General features: G+C 44.4%; 1 non-coding gene across 1 annotated transcript; it reads left to right on the forward strand.

Annotated features, from left to right (window-relative positions):
* Positions 1 to 3,764: 3,764 nt before the first annotated feature.
* On the forward strand, positions 3,765 to 3,837 carry TRNAF-GAA. The gene has a single exon. It is a non-coding gene; the product is annotated as a tRNA-Phe (tRNA).
* Positions 3,838 to 21,648: the final 17,811 nt, after the last annotated feature.

The raw sequence follows: 21,648 nt of genomic DNA on the forward strand, positions 1-21,648 counted from the left end.
AATTTTTTTGTTAATATCTTTTAAAGCATTTTCCCTTTCCAGATGGAAATCATCTAGGATCACATACTGCTCTTTATCACGCTGTGGTCATGTCTCCTCCCTCCTCTGTCTGGAACAGTTCCTTGGCTTGTCTTTCTTTTCATGAGCGTGAGTTTTGAAGAATACAGGCCAGCCATTTACTAGAATGACCTTTACTTTGGATTTATTTAACGTTGCCTCATGATTAAAGTCAGGATGTACATTCTTGGCTGGACCACTATATAAGTGATGTTGTATTCTTTCCAGGGAATCACATTAGGAGGCACATGATATCTGAGTGTCTTTCATGGGTGATGTTAATCTTAATGACTAGATCAAGGCATTGTCCCATTTCTCCATTGTATATATAGTTTCTATTTTTCCCCTTGCAACTATTATGCAATCTATGGAGAGATACTTTTTGAGACCATGCAGTGGTCCTGCTCATCATATGACTTCCCCCCAGACTTAGCGTCCATTGACGATTCTTGACTGAACCAGTCTTTAGTATGATGCTTGAAAATGGAGATGTCCACTGCTACCACTCCTTCCACATTTATCAGTCCATGCAAGTCATTCACCTGCAAACCAGAATCCCCAGTCATCTCCCCTCTATTATCGTACTTGTGGATCTTTATTTATCCAAAGAGTAAATAATCTATTAATTTCCTTATTTATTTTGGTGCCCTGATTGGCTCAGCTATGGCCAGCAGCCCCTTCAAACTAGCTCTATGTCCTTTTGATACATTCCCAGCTTTTTAACACTTTTGAGAAATGTTGATTGAAATCAGAGGCTACTTAAAATAAGCGCTATTTGTATGTGTGTGTGTGTGTGTGCGCACGCACACACACACAAAACTAAGGACAAATTATCAATTGACAGCAGCTTAAAAATTTATTAGATGCTGTAACTATATACAACATATTTTCTTTAGTAGTATTATTCTTAGGTCTTCCAGTTAGTAGTTGTAATTAGTTTTCATAGTTATCATAGGTAATTAGACTGGATTGCCAAAATCCTAGGGCTAATTTGGAAGACAGGACTGCAGCAGCCTACGCAAAGCTTCTTTTCAACATGGAGTCTTCAACGTTTTATCTTCATTTGAGTGCCAACGTCTTTATCATCTGTCCCTTATTGTGATGTGTGTGCACAGATTTTCACTTCGCTTTAGCCCTTGGCATTTGGTCTCTGTGGAATTTCTGATGGTTCTTCTTGCCTCTGCAATCTTGCTGAACAAAGCCACATTTCTCCCAAATTCAGTAATAATTTTCATTTCTGCTATCAACATTAAGGCACTATGCGAGAGGTCTTCAAACTTTCATTATACTCTTAGAGACTCTGTAATTTTTTCCAATGCCCCCAGACCAAAAGAAATCCTGAACAGTTCCTTTTATTAAATATTTAGGCCCAAAACTTATTAAAGCATTTATGTCCAAAAGCTTTGTAACTGTTTGGCAGAAGTCTATACATAAATTGAAAGAAAGTTACATTTTTACTTCCTCCTTAAATAACCACCATTACTTAACAATGGGGTGTGTGCACCTGTTGGGTAGTGCACAATTTCTCAAGCCTTGAAGCAGATTGGACGTCACCATGTCCATTTCCTAGAATACATTTATTTTCATGGGCAATTACTTTTTTTTTTAAAGACTTTATTTATTTATTTGACAGAGAGAGACACAGCGAGAGAGGGAACACAAGCAGGGGGAGTGGGAGAGGGAGAAGCAGGCTTCCCGCGGAGCAGGGAGGCTGATGTGGGGCTCGATTCCAGGACCCTGGGATCATGACCTGAGCCAAAGGCAAACGCTTAAGGACTGAGCCACCCAGGTGCCCCGGGCAATTACTTTTTATCAGAAATTCTAAAAAGCCAGTTTTGCAGAGTGGTGACGTCACTGAAAGCAATGTAGAGTGATCTATTGCTGAAACTATGAACTACCTAGTAGTTTGAGCAGTGTCCCACAGATGGCCAGTTATCACTGTGTTTCCCTCAAAAATGGAAAATACTGCTGCACAGTTTGGGAACGATGACACTAAATCCTGGGAACCTTCAATCTCCTTTGTAAAAGAGCAACAACAAATACTGAGCTGATGTTAAAAATCTTCTCGCTAATGGTGAAACTGGTAGCGTTCATAATGCAGCATCAAGCTGTGGGTCTTTTTCACTGTTTATAAATGGGGTGATTACATCGTTTATTTTTCCAGTCCCAGGAGACTTGTAAGAGTGAAGGAGGTACTTCTGGGGCAGGGTTCTGGGATGACAGGTGTGAACAAGGAGTGTCCTGGGCAAATGGAGCTACGTGGCCACCCCGTTCATCCTGACATACATCGCAACACTTAACATCCTGAAATCCACCTTTACTCAACAAATGATCTCTACTACAATGTAGTTCCTGTGATCTTGTAATTTGCCAAAGGATCTGACCACATCACATTTGAAATGTAAAGCTGATTGGTGGTGCTCTTCCTTCTCTTCTCTGTCCTATCCTTTCCCCTCCATCTCCCCTCAGATGCTGGGCCTTTTCTTCTCCCCGACTCCCACCTCAACTCTCATCAAAACTTACTTGCCACTTTCCCAGTCAGCCAGGTTCAGGTCTTTCCTGCAGTGCTTTGAGGACAATGCGAAAGGTAGCTACATTCATGACTCACAAGAAAGCCTGTGAAAGTCCTCTCTTCTCGTCTCTCTAGGTATGATCTGCACAAGGCACCTGCTCCAAATTGCCCCTTCTCCCACACTAATCCCCACAAAGCCCTCACAGAGCAACGTCCGTCCCCAAGTCTTCTTGGGTCTCTTTTCCCTCCTTAGCCATGACTTCTTTGAAATCCCAAGCTCTTCTCTTATCTGGATTTGACACAACAAAGAAACTCAGAAAGCGACTCTACACCTTAGAGATTGCAAACACTTCCAATATTCAATCCCTTATCCCTCTTTTTTCTTTCACATTCAAAGGCACTCATCCATGCATCCCTCAAAATTGCCTGTGAGGGTTCCACTTAAATGCAAAGGTCTAAGGGGCGGGCTAAAAGGGCGTTACGGTAATCATTACTGCTTTTAGAGAATCACAGATTAATTGGAGAAAAAAAAGTTCCAATAGGATGTTTGGGCTTTGTAGAATGTCTGTGCCTGGCACGTAGCGGATGCTTGGGAAACATCTGTCTACTGGTGTAGGAAGTAGCATTGGCATCGGGAAATCGTCCCTAATGAGCTCGCCAAGCATTATATGGAGCGCCCGCGGTGTGCCAGGCCGACTCCGTGCACAGTGGTGGTAGGCTCAAGGGGCATTCCGAGGACCCGGCATCACAGGGAGGCTGCGATCCTGCTTCCACGCCCTTGTCCGCTCCTTCATCTTAGAAATGACAAATGTGCACGATCGCAGGCAGGCGCGGATCGGCGGGGAAGGGCCCGCCTCCCGGGGCAGGGGGCTCGCCCAGGGGACCACGCCGCTCGAGGACGGCGGGGACCAGCCCGGGAGGACGAGCCTGCCCGCGGAGCCGCAGAGGAGCCCAGCAGCTGGCGCTCGGGCGCGCTCGGGATCCCTGTTCATAATTTAAGTCAGAAATTCGGATTATGTTGAAGAAAGTAAGTAGCGTCTACGTTGCATCTAATCATGGCTTGTAAAGAGCAAGGCGGAACTCTGATGTAACCGTTTTAACGCGACCAGGAAGGAACGCTCTCAAGTGATGAGGGACGGAAGGGGCGGACGTGAATAGTTCAGTAATAGTCTACTCTAAAGAGAAGTGAAAGGGCGCCGAAATAGCTCAGTTGGGAGAGCGTTAGACTGAAGATCTAAAGGTCCCTGGTTCGATCCCGGGTTTCGGCAGTGCTCCTTTTTAGTCCGACTGGAGTCAAATTGCGGGTAAATGCCTTATCCCGAGTAACCCGGCTTATTAACGCCAGCCCACTTGAAAACAAGGACTTGAAAAATAAGCGAGCGAGGAGTCGAAACAGCCACTCTCAGCGCCCCCCCGACAGCGGCCGCCCCACACCCGCACTTCCGGGGCGCCTTCCTGGCGGGCGTCAGAGGCGCTGCTGCGCGTGCGCTGTGCGGAGCCTGGGGGGCGGGAGGGCTTGCGCCCCCCGGAGTTCCGCTGCGCCCCCCCGGCGACTGGAGGGTGCTGCGCGCCGGTGCTGCTGTGAGGAAGCGCTCCATGTGTCTCGCCGAGCGAAAAAGACAACTTCACCCCAAATTTCATTCCCCAGAACCTCCCAGTTTGAAAAGCAAGACTCTGCTGTTGAATCGAGCGGCCCCCAGCGGGCCTTGCCCGTAAGGGAACCTGGCGGCTCCGTATTTCCAGTTAGAGGCGCACGCTGGGCCGCTCCGGGGGCATAATCAGGGTTACTGGCCAAAGGGGTAGAGGCGTGGCGGCATCACAGCTCTATTAAATTAACATCTTGCACCTAAACAACTTTATTTGGAGGGTAGACCAGTGGTTCTCGAAGTGTGGTCCCCGGACCAGCAGCCTCTTCTTCCACTGGGAACTAGTTCGAAATGCAAATTCTGGGCCCCACCTCAGATTTACCGTATCAGAACTGGTTTCTAGCCTTAGGTGTTTTAACAAGCCCTGCGAATGAGATTCAAAAGCAGCTCAAGTTTGAGGATCCATTTATTCTAGACATTGCTTTGTGTTTCTAAAAGAGCCCTTTCCTAAGACTGGTTCTGTGAACAAGCTTTTTCCTTTTGCTGTGCTGTGTTTTATCCTGCAAGTCTGAAATAAAACTTTGACACGTGCTCGAAATACATCTTTTTCTGGGCCTCTTTTGCTTTCAAAGTGAGTGTGTGTGTTGGGGGTGGGATCAACTCTCCTAGCTAATCCTAAACCCTCCTATTCTATATTGTGTGGCTCCTGGGAGCTGAGCCAGGACCCAGGAGGAGCAGTTGCAAGGATGTAGATTTGAATTAAAGGAGGAAGAAATTGCAATTTCTTAACTCACTAGAAAAGGAATATGTAGTGTAGTGGGGGTGGTGCGTTGCTGGTCAGCACATGAAAGACAATCCCTCTTGGGATTTACATAGTAGGTCTTGCATATCTTCTGGTTCTATTGTTTTGTGAGGGTACTTCGCATTTGTGAAGTACTGTGTGCTCTCACGTTATTAATTCATTTATCAATTGAGCATTAATTATTGACCTCCCACTATGTGCCAGAAATTATTAGATCTTCATAATTACCTAATAAAGTATGCATCATTATCTTCATTTTACATATAATAGTCCTCGTAGGAGTGCAAAGATTAAACCTAACGTACGTCAGGCATCTAACATCTGCTACCTCTTAAATGTTACTGTACCTGAATAGTTGTTGCGATGTTTGGTTAAGATGTGTGCATAAAAATGAGGGGAGTTATAGGAAGAAACTAAAAGCCTTTGCTGGTTAATCCGAAAAGGCATTATGGGGAAGTAAGTCTTGGTTGGGCCCTCAGAGAAAGATTTCTTGGACAGGGGGAAGACCAAACTGGGGTGCAACCAGCTCTCTGCATGTTTAAATGCAAGGGAATGATGTGGACACTGAAAGTGTGAGGGGTTGTTCATTTCAGACAACCTGAGGATTGGCTACCCTGCAGGGCAGACAATAAGATCAGGTACTGGCTAGTGGACATTTGGTATTGGGGGAGGCTAGAGGCACATATCAGGTTAGAAGTCCGAAGGGGCAAAGGTAAAAGGGGATCATTTGGGCAGGCCCCCACTGGGGCGTGGTCGGAAAGGGTTTTGCTGGCCTTGTGGGAGCGAGGAATGAACACAAAGAAGATAGGGAGCACTTAAAATATTTTATGTATGTATATATTTTAAAATAATTATATTATATATATATATATATATTTTTTTTTTTTTACCTTAAGAAGTAAAGTCTAGAGATGTAATCTGATCACTTTTATTGCTTTTCATTGATGTGTGAAGTGCTCTGATAGATCTCAAACACTGTTACTTCCCAGAGTGAAGTCTGAGCAGGACTGAACATGATTTGTCTCCTAGGGAGCCCCTGACACCTGCACTGGAACAGCTCTTTAGGACTGAGGAGGGGGTGAAGGGTGAGGGGTGAAGGTTGTGGAGTCAGCTCTTACTTTAGAAAAGAAATGCTTTCAATGGAAAGAATGTGATCACATCGCACATTTATCAGTTATGCTCAGCCCAGTTCTCTACAGGCAACAAAAAGTTGTGAATGTCTACTCCTGCTTCAGGCCATTTATCCAGTGTGGAAAGGGAAAGGCATCTTTCTGCACTTCCTTGAAAAGTTTTTAGGAAGAAACCTGGGATATCTGGCTCATGTGACAAATTTCTAAGGGAGCCACAAGCACATTGCTAAATGACTGTTTATTCCTTAATTATCCTGGGTACTATATTCATTTTAGGGTGGAAGTAAGATAGAGTGAAGCTGTTATAATTGTTATATATATAATAAAACTAGATGGGCATTTAATAATTCATTGGGGGCCTTTTGTGTAATCAATATGTACATACTTTAATACCCATTTTATTAGTCTTGGGTTATGGGTCTACTCTTTTAACTGTATAGTGGTTTATAGCTGTTTAGTTTTCTGTTGTATTTGTTGTCCTATCTCAGATTTATATGTTGAACCTTGGTCAGAAATACAACTCCTGTTTGGATTTGCCTCAGATTCCAGGAACGTACAGCTCCTACATGATAGTCCTTAATACGTGGTGTCAGAATGGATTACCTTGTGTAAGTGTAGCTCACTGATCCAACTGAAATCTTGGAGTATTATTTGCAGTCCTAGGTGTGGGTCCAGGGAATGAAGCAGGACAATCTGAGCAAAGGCAAAGGTCTTCTTCACAACAGACACCCAAGTCACGTATTACTTCCATAAACTCCAATTTCCATATATGGGTTGTCTTATAGCAGGGTGCACGACTATTTGACTATTCATTGCTGAAATATATTCTACGGTGCATTTTGAGCAACCCCTCTCCCTACATACTCATTGACTCTCTATCAAGAATATCCAGAGTCACCATTTCTGGAGTGCTCTCTATGTGCTGGGAATTCTGATGAGCATGTTTCATGCATAATCCTACTAAACTTGTCAATAACTCCAACAGGTAGGAGGCAAAGTTGAATATAAATGAAAAAAAAAAGATACATAGGTGTGCCATTGTGAAAAGCCAGCATAATTCTGAGATGTATCAAAATGAAATGAGCCACAAAAATAAAGGAGTAATTCTTTTATACAGTGCGTTAGTGTGATTCATGTTAGAGCATTTTGTTCAGTTTTGATTAACTCAATTTAAGAGGAAAGGGTTAGCAAAGAACAAAAACATGATTAAGGAAGAGGAGATTTATCTTAAAAACAACAAAAATGGGGCACCTGGGTGGTGCAGTCGGTGAAGCGCCCTACTCTTGGTTTCAGCTCAGGTCCTGATCTCAGGGTTGTGAGACCAAGCCCTACCTCTGGCTTGGTGCTAGGGGGCATGAAGCCTGCTTGGGATTCTCTCTCCCTCTCCCTCTACTCTTCCTGCTCATGCTCACATGCTCCCTCTCTAAAATAAATAAAACTTAAAAAAAACAAAACAACAACAACAAAAGCGCATGAAATAGACTTGCCAAGATAAAAGAAAACTAAGAGTAACTTGATTACAGTCTTCAAATTATTGTTTTGCAGGAGTGTATGATTTCCAGGGAGATGCTACAAGAAGAACAGGTTTAGATGAAGCCAGGAGAGGTAAAAGAGGAGTTGTGATAAGATATTTGGCCTATCTTGTGGTAGAAAATTGTCTGACCAAGATTGGGTAAATTGGAGAATTGCAGTTGAATAGATTTATCTGTGCTTATGGGGACCTTTGGGATGTAAGGGAGGAAAAAAACTTTTTCCCACTACCCTCTTAGCTTCTCAGCAGGGGCCCTAGAATTTAGACTGACAAAAGACAGATTAACAAGAAAAGAACCTACACAAACAGAAGTTTATGAATCTGTGCACTGCACACACTTGTGGGAGCACTCAGTGACGAGTAGCTCAAAGGTCTGGTTAGAGGGGCTCTTGGGTGGCTCAGTCGTTAAGTGCGTCTGCCTTCGGCTCAGGTCATGATCCCAGGGTCCTGGAATCAAGCCCCGCATGGGGCTCCCTGCTCCGCGGGAAGCCTGCTTCTCCCTCTCCCACTCCCCCTGCTTGTGTTCCCTCTCTCACTGTCTCTGTCTGTCAAATAAATAAATAAAATCTTAAAAAAAAAAAAAAAGGCCGGTTAGAATTTAGACTTCTATAGCATCTTAACCACAGAACAATACATTTGTAGAGAAGTGACAAGACAAAGGAAAAAAACTACCTTTCTAGGGTGGCAAATTGTGGGAAGGTAAACGTATGGGAAACTAATGGCAAATAAGGCTAGTTAGTAAAGTTGGTTACATAGATTCTTCTGGTGGCATTTGTAGGCTGATTGGGGTGTCCTGTTGTCTTTGGTGATTAACTTCTCTCCTTCCTGGTAGGAGATGGGGGAGTTGGCAGGAACATCTTTACAAATTTATGTCCTGCTTTTGGGCAAATGGGGAAGAGCAGATAGTTTCTTATCAAGTGCCTTCAGATCAATATAATCTTTATGTCAAGGTTGGGTGGCATATTCACATCCTTCAGACACTTTCAAAAAATCAGACTTGTGGTTGCTTTGTAAGTGTTGCTCAGGAAGGAAGCAGGTGGAGCAGCATGGTATCAATTGAAAGAAAACCAACCTCAAAATAGGTTAGTAAATGCTTTATCCATTGTCCTACTGAGGACGATAGCCTGGGAGAGTCTTCCAGATGGCTCTGAGGCTCTGTTCTGAGGCTTGTTTGCTACAGGGGGTTATATATACCAAAAAAAAAAAAAAAAGGGGGGGGGGGGGTGGGGAAGGGATACGCGTACTTGCAAGCAGTTCTCCAAATAGCTGTGCATCATAAGGTATAATCTGTTTGGTTGTAAAAATTAAAGTTTCTGATTACCACATGGACATGAGAAAGACCCTTAGTTCATCTTATGTTTCTATCATATCTGATTGTTCAAAAATATTGCCTGCATGCCTCTGCTTAATTGGTTTTCCAGTTCTTCTTGTTTTTGATTTCTCCTTGAGGTCACGTGAGATGGTCACGGGGGCTGACATCAGTGCACAATGGGGCGTGAACATTGTTGGCAGAGACCATAAAAAGGATGGTGGCCTTATTGGGATGGATCCCATTATCTCTTAACAGTAAGTATGTCTATAAACAATATAGCATTTGACCCTGCCTCTGGGATGAGTTAGTGTGCATGAGAAATCATGTACTCTAGTCAGACAAAAATTTTAAAAGGCACTTTGCATCCTGAGATAAAGCAAGACAGTCTACCAGAGGATCCCCCTGTCTGGTTAGAGACCCCATAATAAATGAAACCATACTTGTTCCTGGAAGTTATTGACTCTGCATCTGAGATAATTTCATCCATGACAATTTCAATGTTGATGTCTGAAGATATGTGGTGACCTTTGTAGATAAAATACTGTGACAAAATCTCTGTTTTCCCACCATGAACAGACTAAATGTAAACTTGGTTACATTGCTTATCTTGCCTGTAGATGTGGGTGTGTTTCAATTCTTGTCGTTGCTTATTTCGGTTTTTTGCTTGCTTTTGTTTTGTTTTTAAGCTACTCTTTTTTAAAACTTGGACTCTCCTTTACTAAACTTCTTTGCAAGTAAACTACTTTCTTTTTTTTTCCTAAATGCTTTTCTCAGAGCAAATGTCTGTTAGCTTCTAGTGTATCCTGAAGTAAATAATTTTCATACAAGCATGGATGTCTATATATTTCATTTTATACAGTGTCATTAAGCACGCTATTGTTAAGCTTTTAAAAGAACACATTACCTGTCCTTTTTTCTTTCTTTTTCTCTTAGCCAGTTGTAAACCTGAGCTGAAATTTTAAGCCATATTTAGTGTCCCGTAAAGTATTCAGAGATAATCTCACCCAATAGCAATGATGTTTTCATTCTCTAATTGAAGGAAGTTCTAAAGATACGATTGTAAAGGACTTTACTGTTACATGCATAAACTGTATCTAAATTCGATTGGTCTGATCTCTTATTTTAGGAACAATAATGCACAGAAAAATTTGGTTTTATGCTTTTTTATAAAATGAAGCCCTGATTTGTTGAGTAGATCAAGCTATTGATCAGGTAGGAATGAAATACAGGTATACAGCCGCATGGAAACATTTTGCTTTGAAGCATCTTCTTATGTCAAGTTGGTAAATTGCTCAGAAAAAATATAATCGGATGTTTGTTTATTGTACATCTTGTTCCTCTTGTGTCTCTTCAAATTCATAGCCATCTTTCAAATGGTCTCTCAAGTTTTTCTTCTGCGTGAAACCTTTCCCACAGTTGAAGCGAATCTGGCTCTCTCCCATTTCGACCTCCCAGAGGGTGTACTAGCTGCTGCCCATGGGGCACGTGACTCTGGGGTCCAGCTTTCACTTTCTGTTTTGAGTGTGTGCTCATTTCCTTATGGCAAGATGCCACCCACTCCAAACGGTGACTTTGACTTCAGGAAGAGATACTTCAGAGTTTCCATGTTCCGGCAAGAAAATGCTAGTATTATTGAGTAGTGGTGGGGGCTGGAAGAGGGCATGTGATCTGGAATGGCTGGAGGGGCATGCCCTGGTCACCCTCCACGGTGGGGTGGTGCTGGGCTCACAGAACGAGAGGAAGAGGACAAAACCAAGAGAGAGAAGGAAGCAGGCGGGCTGGAACAGGGCAGTCAAATCCTCTCTTCGGTGGTGGTGAAGGTGAGGGTGGGAACAAGAAGGGCTTTTATCTCAGGCAGAGAGAGAAACTTCAAGACAGCCTGAATACAACTTTATTCCTTTTATTTATTTATTTATTTTTAAGATTTTATTTATTTGTGTGAGAGAGAATGAGAGACAGACAGCATGAGAGGGAGGAGGGTCAGAGAGAAGCAGACTCCCTGCTGGGCAGGGAGCCCGATATGGGACTCGATCCCGGGACTCCAGGATCATGACCTGAGCCGAAGGCAGTCGCTTAACCAACTGAGCCACCCAGGCACCCACTTTATTCCTTTTAAATCAGTTCTCAGCTGCATGCGTGGTGGGCAATGGAGGGCCTGTTCCCCCCCAGCCAACCTGGCTGCAGGATCTGAGTTGAGGCTCATTGCAGCAGTCTGTGGTTCATAGCCTTAAACTCTCACACTGTGAAAACTGCCCGAAGGGACACCAACTCCGCGGGTTTTCTGACTGCAGCGGATGAAGAGGAGGAAATGCGTCCCAGCAGGAGAGAGAGGAGAAGGCGGAAGGGACCAAGCTGTCCCCGCCTGTGGTGTGTACACGTACGGCCTGGGGCGTGGTCCAGAGCCCCGCCCCTGGGGGCAGGGGCCCGAGCCTCCGCTCTGGCTCCACCTATTGGCAGAGTGATGTTCCTAAATTCTATGACCCTGCTCAGTTTCATTCTCTCCAGGTGCGAAATAGAGAAAAAGTAAATGACTTCTTTTCTTTTTTTCATTTTAAAAAAATGACTTATTTTCTGGCCCTATGGTGAGAAGTCAGCCGGTCACATACGACAAGCGCTCAGCGGCAGGCAGGCGGCGTGTTCAGTAAGCGCACCTGGGCCCCGGGGAAGCGCTGTCCGCACCAGCTCCTCCTGGCTCCCCAGGGAAGTTTAAGTGTTCCACCTCCTCTTGTCCATGTAACCATGTAGGTAATCTGTGAATCTCACAGGTCTTTTTTCCTTACTGGTTACTGTTATTTCTTGAAGACCTCACTCCATGTTCATAGCAGAGAGCACATAGGTACTCAATGCCTATTTATTCAACAAATAATAACAGCTCTCCTCCCCTTACATGTCTCCCCCCCCCCCCCCCCCCCCCCAAAGTGGCTCACCACCACAGCTCAGCCCCTGGCTGTTTTTGTTTTTATTATATTCCCTACCAAGAGAATGAACTCTTCTGAGGCTCTAGACTGAGGTTTCTGTTCCTTTTCTATGCCTTTATGTCATCTAGCCCCCGTGCCAGAACCATTTTAGGTTCTCAAGAAATGCTTCTTGACCTCTGTTGATTTGACAATAAGCAACTCTTCCAGAGAGACTGAAAAGGTGGTGTGGCTAAGCTAAGACTGTGGATGATTTTCAGTGTTTTCTTTTTTGTTTATCTGCATTTTATAAAATTTCTCGCTTGCATAATTTAAAAAACAGGGTGCAAAAATGCTCTAACCCTTCAACATAGCAGAGCAGAAGAGCAGGAAGCTGGGTCTCCTCATTAGTACTCCATAATGAGCATGCTTTGTCTTGGTCTGACAGAGACAAGTTGAGGCATTTTGGAGACCAGGATCTGCCAGAGCACTAACCCAGGTTAATTTAGGTCACAAACCCAGGAGCTAGGATCGTGGTCACACATTACATGGTGTCATTCCGTGTAATGACATTCAATAAATGTCTTAACAACAACAGCAGTAACATTCTCTCCATCTTTCAAGTTACTTAAGATGTTCTGACTGCTATTTTTAAAAGTAAGATGCAAATCACTTTCTAGATAAACATGTGTTAAAAAACCTTCCAGGTGTAACTGAGAGATTAAGAGCTAAATGAAGGTTTTGTGTTCCGGGAGCTTGAAAGACAGCAAACAGTCCAACACAAATAGAAACATGTCTTAATACTGGAAACATTTTCCTCAATCCACCAATTATCACTTCGTTCATTCGTGCGGGGTTACGAGCCTGTGCAGGTGTTGGTCTTCAGTAGGTGAGCGTGGGAGGTCCCCTTTGAAGCGCAGTTGCTGGACATCACAGGCCCTGGCAGCTCCCAGAACATTCTTCTGTCCATTGTCGATGTTACATCATCAGGTCCAGGCCTTTTGATGAATAGATTCTTGAGGGTGGGACCTGTCAACTCTGGATCCTGGACCGTGTCTACCACTGGCCCTCAGAGGAGCTGCTACATTTCCAGGCCCTTTCTTTGGTTCACTGGGGGCCTTAAATAAAGGGCTTACTTTCTCTATATGTAGAGGATTTTGTGTCACTACCAGCTTCTGAGCTGGAAGCACAGCGCAACTTTCCCTTGGCGTTGAGGGCTGCACTATTTCCAGCAAACACCTCTTTGGGATGCCTGATGAGGCACTGAATAGACTTCAGTTTTTCAAAGAGCCTCCGCTGGGGTGGCAGGGGGTATCTTCCCTTGAAGAGGGCAACCTGGGGTGCCTGGGTGGCTCACTTGGTTGAGTGTCGGACTCTTGGTTTTGGTTCAGGTCGTGATTTCAGGGTCATGGGATCGAGCCCTGCATGGGGCTCCATGCTCAGCGGGGAGTCTGTTTGAAATTCTCTCTCTCTCCCTCTTCCTCTGCCCCTCCTCCCACTTGTGCACTCTCTCTCTCTGTCAAATAAATAAATAAATCTCTCTCTCTCTCTGTCAAATATAAATAAATCTTAAAGAAAAAAAGGGCAACCGACGCTGGGCTCTGCCATTTTGAAGTACTGATACACTATCAGCACTTCTTTGCGATTTACTCTGCCCTACCAACCTGAAGGTATAGATGGGGTCACAGTACTGAGAGTAATTCATAATTTTCTGGCTTTTGCCTCAACTATTTATTGAAGACCTCAGCCATCGGAGAGAATCTTACTTACCTGCTTGGGGGTGTTTCACGTATTTTCACAAAAAAGTCTCAGGTTGCTGGGCACCCCCATTGGAACTCCCATCGATCAGGTTTCTCTCATCTCCTGCTTGGCCGCATGGACCCTCCTGTGGTTCTGCTGGACACTGACATGGGTACATTGATGCCCTTGGGGTGCTGCATGTTGCTGTGCTCTGCATAGTAGAGCTGCTGGTGGCTGCCAGTCCTGCTAGTCTTATGTATAAAACAACCCACCAGCAGTGGGCTGGAAGTGTATCATCATCCCGTATTCAGGACACTGGGCTGGGCAGAGATCACAGACACCTGGAAGGATGGGCCATATTCAAAACCCCACATTCATGCCATTAATTTTTTTTTTAAAGGTCTTATTTATTTATTTGACAGAGAGAGACACAGCAAGAGCAGGAACACAAGCAGGGGAGTGGGAGAGGGAGAAGCAGGCTTCCCGCGGAGCAGGGAGCCCGATGCGGGGCTCGATCCCAGGACCCAGGGATCATGACCTGTAAGAAGCGGATAATCTGCTTCTTCCTTTCCCTCTGCCTCTCCCCCCGGCTTGTGCTCTCTGTCTCTCAAATAAATAAATAAAATCTTTTAAAAAAAAGTTCTCAAAACGTCTTTTGAAAAGTAAAATAATTTGGGGTCATTTCTCCGCAGCCAAAGGAGCAGGACAATTTAAACAACAGGAGGGAGCTGGCTATTATACACGTTTGCAGCAAAGCATAGGGGTTCGACTGGGGGTTTAAATACAGAAGGAAATTCTCCTTCTTCCTTCAGACCAGGCAAGTGTGTCTCTGATCACAGTGGTACTGCTTAGAAATGGCATCATTGTTGAACCTCAACTAGGCACTTAGCCAGGGGGAATGGGAAGATGGAACGCTTAACAAGGGACCTGTTGTTTTGCTTCTCAAGGAATGGGTCAACTCCAGCAGAAGCAGCGATATGATAAATGATAAATTCACTTTGAAGTTGCAGAGCCAAGATCCTGTCCCCCCTTGCTAGTGACTTCATTTTGTGTGCAAGTGGAGGTCACGGTAAAGAGCTTTTATTTATTATCTTCTCTCAGTTCCTTCCAAGACACAAAAAGTGTACCCAAAGCTGTGGACCTTCACATACCCTGGTTGTTTGACTGGCTGGTGCCCATTGTATCAGGGCTCAGTCGTATGTAAGTGTGGACTCTACTCAGAAGGTCAGTTTGAGTCCCAGCTCCTCCCGTAACTATGGGGCTATGTAATCTTTGTTACGACCTCTAACTTCAGGCTCCTCTATGAAATGCACAACGTCTGCCAGCCGGGATTGTTGTGAGCTGCAAATAAAATCGTTCATGTTCAAATGAAATCACATACGTCAACACACTCTGTAGGCTAGAAAGCAGTTCTGTATGGATGAAGGTTGATATTATACGTTATTATGTTTTATTATTTAGCACTGAATTTACAATTACTCTATCAAGGAAAAATAACAATGGATAAGCACAATGTAACTGTACTCATATAATTAAAATACTGTTCTACCATAAACAGGAATGAAGTCCTGGGCGCCTGGGTGGCTCAGTCGTTAAGCGTCTGCCTTCGGCTCAGGTCATGATCCCAGGTCCTGGGATCGAGCCCCACATCGGGCTCCCCGCTCCGCGGGAAGCCTGCTTCTCCCTCTCCCCCTGCTTGTGTTCCCTCTCTCCTCGTCTCTCTCTCTGTCAAATAAATAAATAAAATCTTTAAAAAAAATAAAAAAAAAAATTAAAAAAAAAAGGAATGAAGTCCTGATATATGCTATAGCTTGGATGAACCTTGAAAACATAATGCTAAGTGAAAGAAATCACTCACAGAAAGACTGTGTATCCTATGATTCAATTTCTATGAAATATCCGAAATAGGCAAATCTATAGAGACAGAAGAAAGTGGATTAGTGGTTGCTTAGGGCTGGGACAAAGTGGGGGTTGGGGGTGATAACTAATGAGCATGGAGTTTCTTTTCGCAGCAATGAAATGTTCTAAAATTGATTGGGCTGAGGGCTGCACAGCTCTGTGAATGTACTAAAAACCACCGAAGTGGGCACTTCAAACAGGTTAACTGTACCGCATATGAGTTATAATTCAGTAAAGCTGTTGCCTAAAGAACAAACAGCAGCAATTGGAATTACCAGGGTGTTCTTAACATGAATCAGTATCTTTGTACTCATTAAAGATATTTCGGTTCCTCTATTGACAATAATCTTAGCTAATCTTAATGAGCACTAGTGAAGTGTCAGGTTCTGTGTTGTAAGCTTTCTCTGCTTCATGCTCACAACACAGGTTTTTGTCTTTCCTTTACAGATACATAACAAAAGCTCAGAGAGGTTAAGCAACTTACCGTAGATCACACAGCTAGTGAGGTTTCACCGTGGGGTTTGAAAGCAAACAGATGGAGTCTACAGCCTCCATTTTCCGCACGTGTCCCCATGTCTTCATTGAGAACATTGATATGGCTAGTCTTATTTAAATATTTACCATCAGAAAAAAAAAAAGCAAAATCTACTTTTGGGGGGAATAATTATTCCAGAAAGACACAAACTCAGTACCAGCAACTCCATCTGACTTTACTGCCAGGTGTCTATTTTGATCTTGAGATCATTCCAGGAAAGTGTGCGTTTCTTAACCTTTTCTTCCGCCTCGATAGAAAGCTGGAGCTTCGGACATTATTTAATGCCTATGTGTATACCCATTTTCAGAGGAAAAAGGAAGGTGGGTTAGATCGGTTAACTGGAGAATCATTTCACATTTTTGGAAGATTTGGGATGCCTGGCATGGTGTCGTGCTGGAACTTGTCACGAATCCACAAGGCTATCCGCCACGAATCCGCTGTTTCTCCACGCTCGGAACTGCTTTCCCTTTGACTTGCGGTCGGAGGCTGTCTTCCAGCACCATGGAAGCCCTCGCCACCAGAATAGATTAATTTTGTCATTACCCTTTCTCCATTTCTGTCTTTAACCAGAAAAAAGAGGTTAATTGTGTGCCATTTCTCAGGAGAATGAGGTATCAGCATTTTAATTCCTGATATTTTATGAATTGTGGGCAGCTAATTAAAACTTAAAGATTAGAGGAGCTATTTTGGCTAAGAGGCCATTTGCAGGCTTGTGAAATGAGGAGAACAAAGGGCTGTCTTTTCTTTTTATTCCTACAGCTTAAATGAAGCTTCGTGCTGAAATAGAGCCTTGAATTGTTTTACGTACTGAGGGCTCATTGTATTGATTCTAATTTTAATTTTGCAGCAAGTGGAGCGGGATCTGAAAGCAATGGAGGGGTTAACGTCGAGATTATTGGGAATGTTAAATAGCAAGATTTGTATTTGGGGGCTCCGATTGACCCTTCTTGACTTCTAAGAGACCTCTTAAAGTCAGAAAGGAACCATTTACAGATTCTGTTAGATATCCTTAATTGCCGTGTCAGAGCTCAATTTGTATTTAGATCTTCTCTTCTGTTCTCCCTCACACTTAACTGTTGGAGTTGCTTTATGGCAGACTAATGGAGCTGCCACAAGCATTGGGCTTTGTCTTGGCTCCTTTCTTATCTGGTTGACTTTCAAGTTATTCCATTTCTTTGGACACCACGGAAATCACTAAAGGGCCCACATCTTTGGGACGTGAATCAGGAAATCACTAGTCCCAACCCTACTTTATGCAAATGAGAAAAAAGGCACATCTTCAGCTGGGGCAGTCCCCACAGATGGGTTGCTTAGAAAGTTAAGGTGGATTTTAGCTCCTATCCACTTCCTGACTATTCCCTTGAGCAGGTCAGAACCCACACAACAGACCACAGTGGCCACGATTCAAGCAACTCTTTCTGTCTAAATTTCTTATCCATGTGTCTCAATTTACTTCTGGATGTAAAATAATTTCTTTCTGAGATGGGATTAAGTTGGATGAGATTGAGCAAGTGTCCAATGCAAACTCGTTACATGCAAAACCAGGCTGGGCTTATGCTTTCTGTCACCAGCCTTCTAATTTTTTCCTCCAATCTAAAGAAAATAAGCAGCAACTAGGGCTAAGAAAGAACCAGTTGGGGGAGGGAGTGACGGTCAAGTAATGGAGAAAGGCCATTCTATCCAAACAGAAGAGTGTGGGCAAAGACTCTGAAACTGGAAAGAATTGAAAGAAGACCAGCAAGATTGAAGCTTGGGGATTAAGGAGAGGCATGGGGCAAGATGAAACTGCAGGGAACGGAGGAGGCCAAGTCTTGGGGGGCCTTGAGTCCATGCTAAGGATTTGGGACCTTCCCCTGTGAGGAACTGGAATCTGTTCAGATATTCAGTTTTAAGCAACAGGCATAAGAGGATCAAACCGTAACCCTAGAGGGGAACGAGAATAGACGTGGGACATCTGTATGGAGGTTGTAGTTCTGCTCGGGCGATGGACAACTTCGAGTAGAACATGGCGTTGGTGGAAAGTAGAGAGAAGTGAACAGTTTTGACAAAACTTTCGGAATTAAAATCAACAATATTTGGTGATGGATTGGCCAAGAATACTCCTCTTTTCCTTTAGGAGGAAAGGAGGAATTTATTGGAGATGTAGCCCAGATATTGGATGGGTGTTCACATGGACCTGGAATTGGACAAAGGCAGAAGTGGCCGTGGTCAATTGTCAAAGTCTTCAGAGAATGAATAAAAGTGATTAGAAGTTGGAAGAAGATGGAAAAGGAAGAGCTGTTGGTGGCAGGTGGGATAAAACTCAAAGAGTGGAAGAGAAATCGTCTGGAAGCTACTTCCAACCTGTGTTATTCTTCTTGGTCCCCTCCTTCACCACTGTGATTTAGCAAATGATTACATCTGGGGGAAATTATAGAAATTACATATTTAGTATGCCTTGAGATATCTTAGTTCCAAGGGGAATCTTTGGTTTTTTAGAACACACTTTTGAGGGGCGCCTGGGTGGCTCAGTTGTTAAGCGTCTGCCTTCGGCTCAGGTCATGATCCCAGGGTCCTGGGATGGAGCCCCGCATCGGGCTCCCTGCTCGGCGGGAAGCCTGCTTCTCCCTCTCCCACTCCCCCTGCTTGTGTTCCCTCTCTCGCTGTCTCTCTCTGTCAAATAAATAAATAAAAAATCTTTAAAAAAAAAAAAAAAGAACACACTTTTGATATTGGTTTATTTTGTCTTTCCTTGAATGATCTTATATACATTACTTGGTTGATAAACATGAATTGCTTTTAAAAATGTATTCTTTTCAAAAGTTTTTTTCTCCAATGACAGATGAGACAGACCATGAAATCTTTAGCACAAAGAAGCATTGCTTAGTTCATTTGCTTTGAATCATGTGGTTTTCCTCAGACATATTTCCCTTCTGGGCTGCAGTTATAGAAGGGTTTAAATTTAATGTGGAAAATAGCCTACCCAGCTGGTACCTCAAGCCCTAATTCTGCCCATTTTCTTCCCCACCCACCCACCCGCACTTGACCGTTGTCTCTTTCTACTTTGAACTAATTGGGGCTCAAAATACTTGCCAGCACACTGAATCAGCTGATCCTACTCCATAATCAGGCCTGGGCAGTACTGCACTAGATAATGTGAGGTGTGGGAGTCTCAGGGACCGCCTGAATCTGGAGGCTGAGTCTGCTCTGTAGGATGAAGGAGTTGCTAAGGTGAGAGAGTGGCTGGCCAGCAGTGGGAAGCTTGCTCTGTGGCCTTATATGTGGGCCAGTGGCAGATACTGTCTTTATTTCTCACTTTTCTCTCTACAGTCTCTCTGGGGGACCTCATTTCTGAGCCCCACAACTTCCAATCTGTCTTTCCAGCCACGACCTCGTTCATGTGTCTGGATGCATATATTGAACATCCCCCTTGGTGGCAAGGGGGGGTCACACAGTGTTCCCCAGCTCAACCTTCCATTTTCCAGCTGAACTCCCAGATGAGCACCTGGCTGGTAATGGCGGGCTAGACACCTGCCGGCCCCTTCTTGGTGATTGCCTGCATCAGCCTGAGGTCCAGGCTTTCTATAAATTCCTGAGATCTAAAATAGTTTCTCCTCTGGACAGCAAACATAGAGCTTCTGAGGACCACTGCTAGTCCTTCTTGAGATTTTGTAAGCCCCCCATTCCTTGCATTAAAACCCTTCATGCTTGGAATACAGCTTCCTGACCAATGCTGTGTGATCCAGTAATTGTTAGTGGCCTCACCAGCCACTCCGTTAGCTCCGGCTGAAGCTTGGGGATGGTCCTTCACATCCCCATCCCTCACTTCCCACATCCAGTCCATTTCCTAGTTCTGTTTCTTCTTTTGTGCCTCCTTAATACAACGTGAGTCTGACCTTTCCTCTCTATTCCTCACTGTTGCCAGCTTGGTTTAGAAACTGATTTATTTAATAATTATATTATTGTAACAGGCTCCTAACTAATTTTGCTGCCTTCTGTATCCCCTTGAACCCAGTCCATTTTCCCCCCGACACTGTTGCCAGATGAACCTTTCTAAAATACAGCTCTGATTATGTTACCTAAAGTCTCTCAAGCTCCTCACCGCCTTCAGTATACCAACCACACTCCTCTGCTTCCAACCACATTGAAGGTCTTGAGAACACTGGCCTTACTCATTTCTTAGTCCTTCTCTGTGATCTTCCCTTTGCCTATTTACTCCCTGCTTTGCCAGGTTAACACCTCTTTACTGCAAGTAGGCACAGTCTTTCCTGACACTGCCCTGAAATCTGGGTCACACACCTCCTCCTATGCTGTTATAGTCCTGGGACTGCACAGAACCCTCCAGCGACTCCACCCAACCAAGGGGTCCCAATGGGGGGCCTCCTGGGAGCTAGCTGCTGACTTTGCTTACCTTAGATTTTGCAGTGGTGAGCCCAACATCTGCAGGCAGGGAGGCAAACAAGAGGGGGAGGTTCAGAAAATGAGCTTGAATTCCTACGTGGTGAGCCCTATCTACCCCTCCTGTTTTCATGGTCTGTTCGAGCACCAAAAATTTGTCATGAAGTTCATATTTTACTCTCTCCTTTTCCTCAGGCTGCCCGGGAGGTTGCTGTGGCATCATCTCTGCTCTCTTCCTTTATGTCATCAGGAAGGTCATGGAGGAAACAAGTTCGTGTCACGGTAGGCAGTGGGGGGTGTGTTCTGGAGGGTTATAGCCATCCTTGGCCTTTTAACCTGGATTGAGAGGAGAGATCGTCCAGGCCATCTTGCTTTATCCTCCAGCCTAGTCCCAGTTGGCGGGTCTAGGGTCAGGGTTTGGCTGCCCCTGATGGTTTTATCCCCCTGGAATACCCCACACCCCAACAGTCTCGGGCATAGCAAGTTCTACCCACAGTTTCACCTGTTTGTTCTGAGAAATAGATGGTCAGAGGGTATACAAATTGCTTGGTGTGCTCAATTTACTCTAAGTTCTGGATTGTTCCATAGATGTCAATAAAACTAACTGACCATTGTTACCTCCCCACATGATGCATTTTGGCAGAGTGTGAGGCACTTTGAGTGGAGAGGGTAATTTATAGGCCCGGGGGGAACTAGCGGGCAAGCCCGCCAGCCAGCAGAACAGCGTGTGGACTGCAGGGCCCTCTGCTCTGCTCTCCAGCACTTAAGAAATGAGACAACATTGCTTTCATCTCTGGCAGCGCTGTGTCCTTGGGAATGCCCGGTACTCATCAGAAAGGCCCAGTCCTTCACCCTGCACCACGAGTGACACCAAAGCACAGACAGGAGTCAGAGGAAATGAGGACAACGGTCCTTGGCACCTTTTAAAGACACAGGTAAGATTTAACTTAATGGAGTAGCCAAACCAGGGTTCTCAGAACCTGCTCATGGCTGCTACCAAGGTTTTGTTCACTCTGTTGTCTCCACTTTGGAAAGGCCCTCCTCCTCCTTTCTGTGCATTCGATCATCTTCAACTTCCTCCTCAGATCTTACTACCTGTAAGAAGGGTCCCTGGTTACAGTAGTCCACCATCATCTCTCTCTATTCCGAAGTTCTAACAGGTTTGGATACTTTGTTTGGCCTTTGTTGCCTTAAAGCGTTCATGTGTTTCTTGTCTCTCTCCTAATTATTTTCATATGTATAAACATAGACATACACACATAGGTATATGTTT

This window comes from Phoca vitulina, unplaced genomic scaffold, assembly GCF_004348235.1.
Source record: "Phoca vitulina isolate PV1807 unplaced genomic scaffold, GSC_HSeal_1.0 scaffold5, whole genome shotgun sequence".
NCBI lineage: Eukaryota > Metazoa > Chordata > Mammalia > Carnivora > Phocidae > Phoca > Phoca vitulina.